Raw genomic sequence first — 10,762 nt, forward strand, 5'->3', positions numbered from 1 at the left:
CAAGCCCTGGTGATGTAAAAAGGCTCCTGTTTCCCCAACTCTAGCGACCTAGGCAAACCCCTTTCTTGTGCTCCAACCTTTGTTGGAAACCTTCCAAGGTTCCCAGGGGCAGAAGGCCCCTTAGGCATAGCTCTGAACTCCCATGGGAAAAGATTCAATGCCACAGACTTCCTGCCACTGCTGGCCACTGGTAACATGTGGGAAGGCCCATGAGTGTGATGCAAGAGGAGCTTATAGAAGCTCACCTTTGTTCATCCTTACACTGTTTATAAGGAAAGAGCAAAGGGGAGTTTCAGTGCTAAATCTGTGTTGACCCTGGGACCTCACAGTGTATGAACCAGAAAGAATAAAAGATTTGGTTGCTTTTGCTCACGATGAACTGAAATCCGAGTGAGAGCTGCAGTAGAAGGTGGGATGGACCTAAAGAAGGCTGGGAATATCCAGAGGCATTTCTGAAGGTGGGTTTCTCATAAGCTGTGAATTCTGTTTCTGAGATGTCCCCTTCACTGTGTTTCCTTCTAGCCGCTTCCATTTGAAAATACAGGTGCATGTGGCCTTGCTTTGTCTGCAGGAAGATTAGTAAGCCAGTGAAAAGGGCCAAGCCCAGTGACTTTTTAATAGCGGTTCCTTTTTGCACAAGAAGTCAATTACACTGCAATTACACAGGACCAGAGCTATAATTACTTGGAAGCCAACTCCCAGGTCAGGGCAAGATCTCAAACGCTGAGATGCAGGACTCTTCGGTACCTAACAAGTACAGTCTGCTGGAGAACCATGACCAGGCTAGTCTGGGGACACACAAAGAGCTAGCACTCTCTGGGAAGTCACATCAAGGATTTGAGCTGGTATTTGAATGTAGAAAGGCACAAGAGGCAAAGGATAGGGTTGTCCATAGAAGATACTCGGAAATCAAGAAGACCTAGAGGACCGCCCAGAAGGTTTGGGGGCAGGGATCAGACCACCAGGAACAGTGTGTCTGCTTTGGGAACAGACGCAGGTTTTGGGAAGCACTACTGGCCCTAGGACAGTTGTTTCAGAACTTCAAGGCCACAAATTCAAGGCAGGCACAGGTGTTAGGCCCTATCTTGACTCTGGCTTCTCTCAGAGATATCTTCAAGGCATGTATTCATCTTGGAAAAGTACTGACCAGAGAGCATGCCCAGAAGCCAGGCCCTCGGTTGATGGTTAATCTGGCACGGGCCATTTACCTAAAGACCATTTTGCAAGTTTCTAAACATGGCTTGAACAGAAGCCAAATGATAACTCAGAGTGGGGTGGAGTCATGACTTGACCTTGGGTGCTACCCTTGTTCTATTCACAGGCTGGAGCCCTGAGAGGGTCTGATTCTAGCTCCTATCAGGGCTCCACTTTTCTCTTGGGTCCCTAGGGTTAGGTTGACAGACCAAGGACTCCTTCCCCATGAGGTAAGCAGCTATAGAATTTCTCAGTCATCTCCCTAAACAGCCCTTGACCCCAGCCCTGGTCTTTACTCCACACTTCTACCCCCAAGGATATTTGACTCCTGTGAACAGCCCTTGGCTATTCACAGTTCAACACCAGCTTTCCACCTTCACACCAGACCATCTGCTGCTGCTGCACGGCCTCTTGGAGTTGTCTTGGCAAGGGATCTTGGGGATGTGGGGACCTGCCAAGCTCTTCCTAAAACACCCAATCTACCTTGATACTATGGGCTAGACTAGTCTTCAGTGAAACATCCAACACAGCTTGATAGCTGCCAAGTAGTGCCTGAAGGTAACTCACCTGCATCTTATAGTAGGGAGCTAGTGCTCTGGGCTCAGGGGAGGGCTCGCCCCAGAGTCTCTTTATACAGCTCCCGTCTTCCCTACCCAGTGCCTCAGCCCAGTAGCCTGAGATACATGGGCCTTATGGAGGCTGTGCTGGGCCTGTTTGTGCCTTTCAGTTGTGACACGCAAAGGCTCAAGGGGGCAATGTTTAGGTTGCCAGCCCATGGGAATAGGGGGAACAGCTTGTCACAGAAAACCTATAGAAGTCTGTGAATATGGAAACTGCCAAGCTAGCCTGAAGTGAAAGGAACATAGACCAATTCCATAATGTATGATTTTCTTTCTTTTTTCTTTTTAAAAAAATTTTTAAAAAAGATTTATTTATTATTATATCTAAGTACACTGTAGTTGTCTTCAGATGCACCAGAAGAGGGCGTCAGATCTCATTACAGATGGTTGTGAGCCACCATGTGGTTGCTGGGATTTGAACTCAGGACCTTTGGAAGAGCAGTCGGTGCTCTTAACCACGGAGCCATCTGTCCAGCCCACGTATGATTTTCTATTTCTTAAATTGGACAAGATTGAAATGATAACTAACTAGTGCTCCCAGGGAGTCGAGGGACATCCTCCCCAAGGCCCCTTCCTGGAAGTGCTTCCTGGAAGTAGCTTTCATCTCTCTTAACCATCAGCCACTTTTTGAGAAATCCTGTGTGTGAAGAGTATAAGGAAGACTTCTGAAACAAGGGGCTTGTTTCAGCAGTGTTCATAATAGCTAAGGATCGCAGTCAAGCCCTGGCCACTAGCAGCAAAGTAGCAGATGGCTCTGGGGCTGAGGTAGTGAGTGTGCTCAGGGAGGTACCGGTCATTCTGGCTCCCCTTCTTTTCTGCACAAGGCTGAGGGTCAGTGGGTGCTATAACTCGGAGACCAAATCCAGCTGCATCCTGAATTGTTTCTGCCAAGATCTCTAGTAAGAAACAGCTGGCTGGCAGTAATCCCTTACAGGTTGAATGGTTCCTTGCCAGGCCTGTGAGGTGAGTCAAGCAGGGCTCCATTGGGGAAGCCTCCTTCTAATAACCAGAGCCCAGAGGTTCACAGTAAATTTCTGATGCTTTCAGCACCAAGGTCTACTTTCTCCCCTTGCTTCCGTCTTGTTCTTTCTGTTTCTCCTCCTCATGTCTGTTTCTCTCTCTTCTCCCCTGTCTCCCCTCTCTCTGCACCCCACCCCCACCCACTTGCCACAGAAAGGTTTCAGAGAAGACAAAGGCAGGAGACACAAACAAAATGTGCAGAGATGACTTTAAGGGGTGAGGCTAATATCGTGGGCTTAACTGCGGGCTCAGAGTCAATACTGAGCTTAGCAGAGGCTGGTGCATCTGGAGTCTTGTGACTTCTGAGTGCTGCTCAGCAACTCTGGCCTCCAAACACAGCTCCCCTGTAAACAAACTGCTTCAGACAAAGGTTAATGACTGCCCATCACGAGCCTTCTTCCTCCATGGCCTTCCTCCAATTTAGCCCTTCCCACAGGCCCCACAAAGGAGGGCTCCGGAGAGCCATCAGAGTGAATCCTGCTCTGTGCCTCGTGGCCCAGGCACTGGAGTTTTCAGAACGTTACTGCTTAGTCTTTGAGATGGGCATCCTGTTCCAGCTCCTCACCCAATTTCTGCCTCTGCTCTCATAAGAAAGACACAAGGTGGATATTGTTGGGGGCATCATGGCAGGGCTTCAAACTTCTCTCCCTGTTCACTCCTCAGTGCAGTCAAGAAACCCCAGCCATTCCCCTTGGTCAACACAGGCCTGGTGGCTGTTAGCCACAGAAGACGGGATGTTACTGTGTATGACTGTATGTTACTGTATGACTGACACTCAAACAGTGTGAGTTTTGGCTCTCCCTCTACAGGTCACGAGAGCATGCCAAATGCCCTTTCATACCTGCTGCTTATATCTGGGTAGAGGTATAATGCTAGGTCCTTTAGGGACATTTAACCTTGGACTGGTGGTGTCCTTGAGACCTGCTTTGGTGGCACAGGGATCAATGGCCAAGCCTGGGTTCCATGACATTCTCCTCTCCCTGAAAGACTAGCCTCTCTGCAACTGTCCCCACCCAATAGAAGAAGTCATTCTTCTTCATGGAGGAGGGTAAGGATGGGGAGAGTTGAGAAGAAACCCTGAGACAGCCAAGGTCAGGGTCAGGCATCCTGCCCAATGGTCCTTCTGCTTCCTAGCACCCTGATGGGAACTAGAGTGCCACACAAGTATCTCTGAGGGCCAGGAATGCTCACGATGCTGACCACTTGGGGACCAGCTGGGGGCCTGGTAATGCAGAAGCACCGTTCATTGGTGAGACCGAGGCCATGTGGCTGACCACTTCTTCAGCTATGGTAACCAAGCAGATGTTACAGACTTCAGGATCCTGACCACAGAGCCGGGTGTACATGCAGTCTGAAAGGGCATCATCTTTTGGACACAGAAGGCTTCTTGTTCTATCAGGATGCTCAGAAACAAGTTCCTGAAGGCTGGGTGAGGCTGCCCTGCCCAGCAGAAAACACTGTAAGGACTGTGGCTCAAAGCATGGGGTAGGGAAAATGCATAGTGTCTAATAAGCCATTATTGACTCTGGTAACTGTGAGTGCCTGTTACCAGGACTTTCCATCCCCCACTGTGCCTCATGGGCCTGCCCTTCTCACCCTTTGAAGAAGCTGGTAGATATGTGATTTCTTTGGTCAGCAGGATGGCTCATCCCTGCCCTTTCTCCTTAGTTATGATGCCAAGGTAGATATGAAGATACAGCTGTCCTAGGGTCAGCCTGCAGGACACTTTCTGTGACTCATCAATACTTGTTGTTCTGCATCGTTGGGAGTGTTTGTAACTGCAGCGGTGGCCAAGCAGATGTTGAATAAAATGGTATCTTTGTGATTTGAACACAAAAGTGTCTATAGTACTGATGGAAAGGAGCCATGCTCATCAGCTTTCCATTGTGACAAACACCAGAGATAAGCAGCTTACAGGAGGAAAGATTTCAGGTTTCAGCTCATGGTCACTGGGCTCTGTTACTTTAGGCCTGTGGTGAGGCAGTATGTCATGGTGGAGCACCAATAACTCACCCTGTGACAGCAGCTGAGAAAGTGTGTGTTGGGGACATGTAGTGAGAATTTTGGTTTCTTTAAAAACCTAGTTATGTTATGTGAATATGTTTCTGTTTTAACCCAGGGGTGGGATAAGAGGCTGCTTCACAGCAGTTCATTATGATTTGCCTCAGGCTCTAGCAGAGGTGTGGTTTTGTCAGCTGCAGATAGTGTGTGACATTTGGAATTCTGGGAACTTTTGAGAGGGTATAAATGCAAGGGCCCTACGAGGGTCCAGGGGCATGCTCTGAGGAGGCTGCTGGTTCCTGCTGTTGTGCTTTGTCAAGTGGTTGTGAGCAAAGAGACAACAAGAAGAAATTGGATATCCTGGCAATGAAGATTGGACTTACCCCAAGGGACTCGATGGCCCTATTCAGTAGGAAGTAGTCTAAGGTCTACCCCTCATTTCCTTCTTTCTTTCCTACCTCGTAATAGGGGCTTGGAAGGGATTAGGGTGGAATAAGGGTTGGAATGGTGGCAGACATAAGAACCCAATAAAATAAAGAATCCCCCAAAAGGCTAACTTATAGGGACAAGGTTCCATATCATGATGCTATTAGACTTTTATCCCTCTGAAACTAGAAGTCCAAATAAACCATTCCTTCCATAACTTGTCTTGGTTATGGTGTTTTTATTGCAGCTATAGGAAAGTACGTGTGCTCACACACATGTGCTCACACACACACACACAGACACACACATCAGTGGTGGTCAGAAGACAACTTGTAGAAGTTCTCTCCTTCACCATGTGGGATGTGGGTTTCTGGGATTGAACTTGGTTGTCAGCCTTGACTGCAGATGCCTTTACCTGATGTGTTCTCCTGTTGGCCTTTAAATATACTTTTTTAAATTGAAGGAATTAGTTGGTTCGGTAGGGGAACAGAGGATGGAGAGAGAGAGACAACCAAAAAAAAAAAAAATTGTAAAAAAAGCCGGGAATGGTGGCGCATGCCTTTAATCCCAGCACTCGGGAGGCAGAGGCAGGCAGATTTCTGAGTTCGAGGCCAGCCTGGTCTACAAAGTGAGTTCCAGGACAGCCAGGGCTAAACAGAGAAACCCTGTCTCGAAAAACCAACCAAAAAAAAAAAAAAAAAGAGAAAAAAGAAAAAAGAAGAGAGAGAGAGAGAGAGAGAGAGAGAGAGAGAGAGAGAGAGAGAGAGAGGAATGGTATGTCTTTACTCCAGTAGTGGGAGGGAAACCCAGCTTTTTGCAACAATATGGGTACAGATATTTATGTAGAGACATTTGACTTTAAGGAGTGACCTAGAAGACCCTCATAGCAACTAGGATTGTGGATAGGGTAGATGGTGGAGTCTTGAGATGTAAAAATTGATTTGTTATGAGCTGATCCCACCCAGGGGTATGAAAGGTACAGCCCTGGATCAGTTGGGATCATCCTAGGAATGAAAGAGTGGCAGAACTCTGAAGGGACTGTGCAATCATGTTAAGAGAATGGGGGGGGGGCAGTCTACTTGTCTCCAAAATGTAGAAAGGAATCTCTTGGATAGGAACAGGAGTCTTGAGGAGCTGGAGTGCAAGTTGAGGGTTGGTAACTGGTGGAGAAAACACTCCAAATTGCCTGAAGATTATGAACATGGCCATGGGACCTGGACCATTAGACATCATGGTTCTTGATGAAGCTGTAAGGGTGGAGAGAGTATAAAGCCAAAGGACAGCTCAGGGGCCAGAGTGAAGGACTGACCACCTACACAGGGAACAGCCTCTCAGCAAGGCAGCCTGAAGAATACAAGAAAAGACCCAGGGTAACTCAGCACCTTGAAGATGTAAAGCCTTTCCTAAAGGATGGGTAGTTAGATTCATATTAAAAGCTCCTGTCCATCAGAAATGGAAAGGCAATAGCTGAGTATGTTGAAACATTTGTAAGGCACTAACTCTACCTACCCCCCCTCCCCCAAAAGCTTCCAGGCATGGTGGCGCACGCCTTTAATCCCAGCACTCGGGAGGTAGAGGCAGGCGGATTTCTGAGTTCGAGGCCAGCCTGGTCTACAGAGTGAGTCCCAGGACAGCCAGGGCTATACAGAAAAACCCTGTCTCGAAAAACCAAAAAACAAAAACAAAAAAAAAACAAAAACAAAACAAAAAAGAATGCATGGGAAAGGGTCACCATCCCTCAGGAAGTGGACTGGGAAGTGTTTTAGATGATGAGGGCTAACAAGGCCCAAAGTCAACAACTCAATGTCATAGGCCACCATGGAACAACAATAGAACCCATGATTAATATGGGCTTCTGTGGTGAAAATATAAGGGCAGGATCCTATGCAGGAGAGGCACGGAACATGAGAGGACCCATACAACCCTAGAGTGTCTGAGTATTGGTCCCTTGTTCTTAAAAATGTTTAAGCAGCACTTTTTGATAGAATCTCAGTGTGTAGCCCAGGCTGGCCTTAGATTCTCAATCTTCCCACTCTGCCTCCCAGGTATTGGGACTATAGGCATGTATCTTTATGCTAGATTTAACTTGCCACAGTGTTAGAAATCAAAACCAGGCTTTGTGCACCCTCCTGAGCTACCCCCAGCTCTGGCAGCATCTTACAAGGCTTTTAAGACTTGGGAGGCAGTGATGCTCCCATGGATGTGTGGCTGGAAAAAAAAAAAAAAAAACAACCAGATAGGTATGGGCTAAGAGGCAGTGGTGGCTTTGGCACAATGAAGACGAACATAACTGCTCCTGGCTACAGAGCAATAGAATGGTGGACAGCTACGGCATGTCCTCCAGGAACACTGCAGCCAGGACCGGCATGGACAGTACTAACTCTACACTCATTTACTTCATCATAGTGCTAAGAGTTGAAAGCACACAGTCTGCATGGAGCTATCAAGATGCCCAAGACTCTAAAAAACAAAGTCTCAGGAGGAGGGGGCTAAATGCCTGGGAGAGAGCAGGGGCTTTGGAATTCTGGAATGTTCTGGATCTTGACCTGAGTGGTAGTTACATGAACCTATCAACATCACAAAGAGTCATCCACTTGAAAAAAAAGATGTTTGCGCTAACCAGCTTTCTGTCACCATAACAGACACCTCCGATGATCCACTTACAAGGAAGAAAGCTTTGTTTAGTCTCATAACTGTGGAGGCTTTAGTCCATGGTTAGCCTGTTGCTCTTCAGCCAAGGCAGCATATCATGACAGTCTCATACAGTAGAGCAAAACCCCCTATATCATGGCCAAGAATGAAAAGAAAAATTTAAAAAAGAGACCAGGCTCCCAATTTCCCCTTTAAGGTCACATTCCCAAGTCCCGGTCCCATCACTTTCAACACTGCCACCTCAAGGATCAAGCTGCAGCATGTGGCCTGTGGGAAATGCTCTGGGCACAGACTATAGCAACAGGCATTTCAACACAGCAGCACAGAGAGGAGGCTGAAGTCAGATGAGCTGCATTCAGGGAGTTTTGGTAAAAGAGTTGTGAGTACCCAGTACACTAAGAGCTCTCCGCGTCACAACTCAGACATGATACTTGGAGGAAAAACTAAGTAAAAGTGCAAATGTAAAACTAGGAATTTTTTAAAAAATGTTTTAGATTTATTTATTTATTATATGTAAGTACATTGTAGCTGTCTTCAGACACTCCAGAAGACGGAGTCAGATCTCGTTATGGATGGTTGTGAGCCACCATGTGGTTGCTGGGATTTGAACTCCGGACCTTCGGAAGAGCAGTCGGGTGCTCTTACCCACTAAGCCATCTCACCAGCCCTAAAACTAGGAATTTAAAGTCAATTTAATCTATTTGAAAAATCAATGAAAGGAAAATTCTCAAGCTACGATGTTAAGTGAAAGCCAGATATAGATACTGGGACTTCGGAGGTAAACAAGGACAGATGGGGGGATGGACAGATGGAAGGATACGTGTTCTGCATATTCAACTGTGAACTAAGGGGCGAAGAGGAATCACTGTGTCTTTTCCAGCATGGAACTGGAAACACCTGTCTTCTCAATATGGTGGGTACTGTATTTATAGTAAAAACTGTTCCTGAGAGAATGAACTAGTCATCTGTTCCCAGATGCTGGCATAGGGCCACCAGTTGGGTGGGCTGTGTGTGGATACAGACCCATCAGTGTGTGGAATCCCTTCTGCAGGACCCTGTCTTGTTTGTCCTAATTACCTCCTCATCTCAGGTGCTAAGTGAGGCTTCCTCCTTTCTGATCATTGAGATTTGAGGACTGGGTCAACAATATCTTCTGCAAGTTTTAATCTTCTTTAAAAAAATTATTATTTTCACATGCTGTTTCAGTAAAAGCAAAAGGTTCACATAGCCACTCCACCCTCTCACTTGCTGTCCTGAACTGTCCTAGATTCTGAAAGGAAACTTGCCTGTCTGGAAGGCCCTGTGTGGCCAGTCTCCTGAGGTTCTACTGAGCTGCTCCTGTGTACGTGTTGAGAAAGGAGAGGTTAAAACTTGGATAGATTATCTGGCGGCTGGATATGTGGTTCTCTGTCCACATGAATTCTTCCACTAGAAAGAGACACACAGATCTGGATTCAACAGCCTTAGGCACCAGCTTAAGACTGCCGCAATTTGCCTAGAACCTGTAAGCTATGTAGTCAAGGAAGGAAATAGCACTGTGCAAAAAGAGAGACTTAGATGGGTCTTCAAGTGGGGTGAGGACTAAGGGTCAGGCAGGTAGCACCCTGCTGATCATCTGGAGGCTGGTAGTCTCTGCCAATAGTGACACCAGAGCATTCTGAAGAGGAAGCAGGATCTTGTAATATCTGGACAATATCTGGACATGAAAATGCTGTTCTGGGCTGCTCTACAACTGAAGAGCTGAGGTCACAGAAGGCCTTTCTGTTGAGAGCTGACTCTTAGCAGAAAGTGGCCATCATCTCTGCAGCTATCTTGGGTTATTTACTTATAGGTGGTACTTTTCCACCCTGACGAGAGACTTGTCTTCCTAGCATGATGTTTTTGCAAGAAGCCCACCACAGCTGAACACACTGTGATAACATCTTGTTTTTTCCCCCTACACATCCTGGACTTGTGGTTAAGTGTCTCCAGCTGCACTCCCCAGCGAATGCATATATATCCATAGTTGCCTTCCAATAAACCAGACTTGAGACTTGATCAGACAGACTGTCTTGTTTCTATTTTTGTAGTCTCTTGCCCCTACATCCCTACTCTCTCTCTCTTGCAGACCCCATTGACTGACCTGTGGACCGGGTCATTTTTCTGCTAGTACGAAAAAGCAGGGATACCATGAGGCCCTTAATGGTGGCATCACAGAGGGTGACATCTGCCTGAGCCTCACTCCATGCTGAGCCATGAGGCAAGATCCACAGATGGAAAAAGGATTGGCTCTGACCCTAGAGAGCTGCCTCTGTCCTCATCTGCCTACTCAGGTTCTAAGGCAGGGGAGACACCTGGCATCACACCTTCAGTGGATAAGGCACATGCAGAAGACATAGGTGGTAATGATAGGACCCCACAGAGCTTATAGTAAAATCCCCATCTGGACGACGCCAGTCCTGAATCGCAGCCCCACCCATCCACTCAGTCTGGGCACCAGCCTTGCAGTGAGAGTCATTTCTGCCATTTTCTCAGGAAATGACAGGCATTAGACAGTTTGTGTACAATCCACCCACAGGATGTAAGGTCTCTGCACTGATTGTGTAGGCTGTTGCCCAGGAGACATCGGCCCATAACCCAGTTTCTCTATCTCATTTCTTTTGTGGGAGGGTCTAGAGGATTTGAGGGGAGGAAAAAGTGTGGTCTTAGCGAGGCTTGCATAGGTAGAGTCCTCCCTACCACCCCCATAGGCCTCACACTGTGTCTCTAGAGCAGTTCTGGGTTCTTAATTTAGTCTGCTTGCTGGACTTCTGGGCCAGGCAACATTTCCTTCCCTGTCCACACTGTCCTTACTTCCATATTCCCAGGTC

Source organism: Mus caroli, unplaced genomic scaffold (genome assembly GCF_978045245.1).
Source record: "Mus caroli unplaced genomic scaffold, Mus_caroli_1 scaffold_15, whole genome shotgun sequence".
Lineage (NCBI taxonomy): Eukaryota > Metazoa > Chordata > Mammalia > Rodentia > Muridae > Mus > Mus caroli.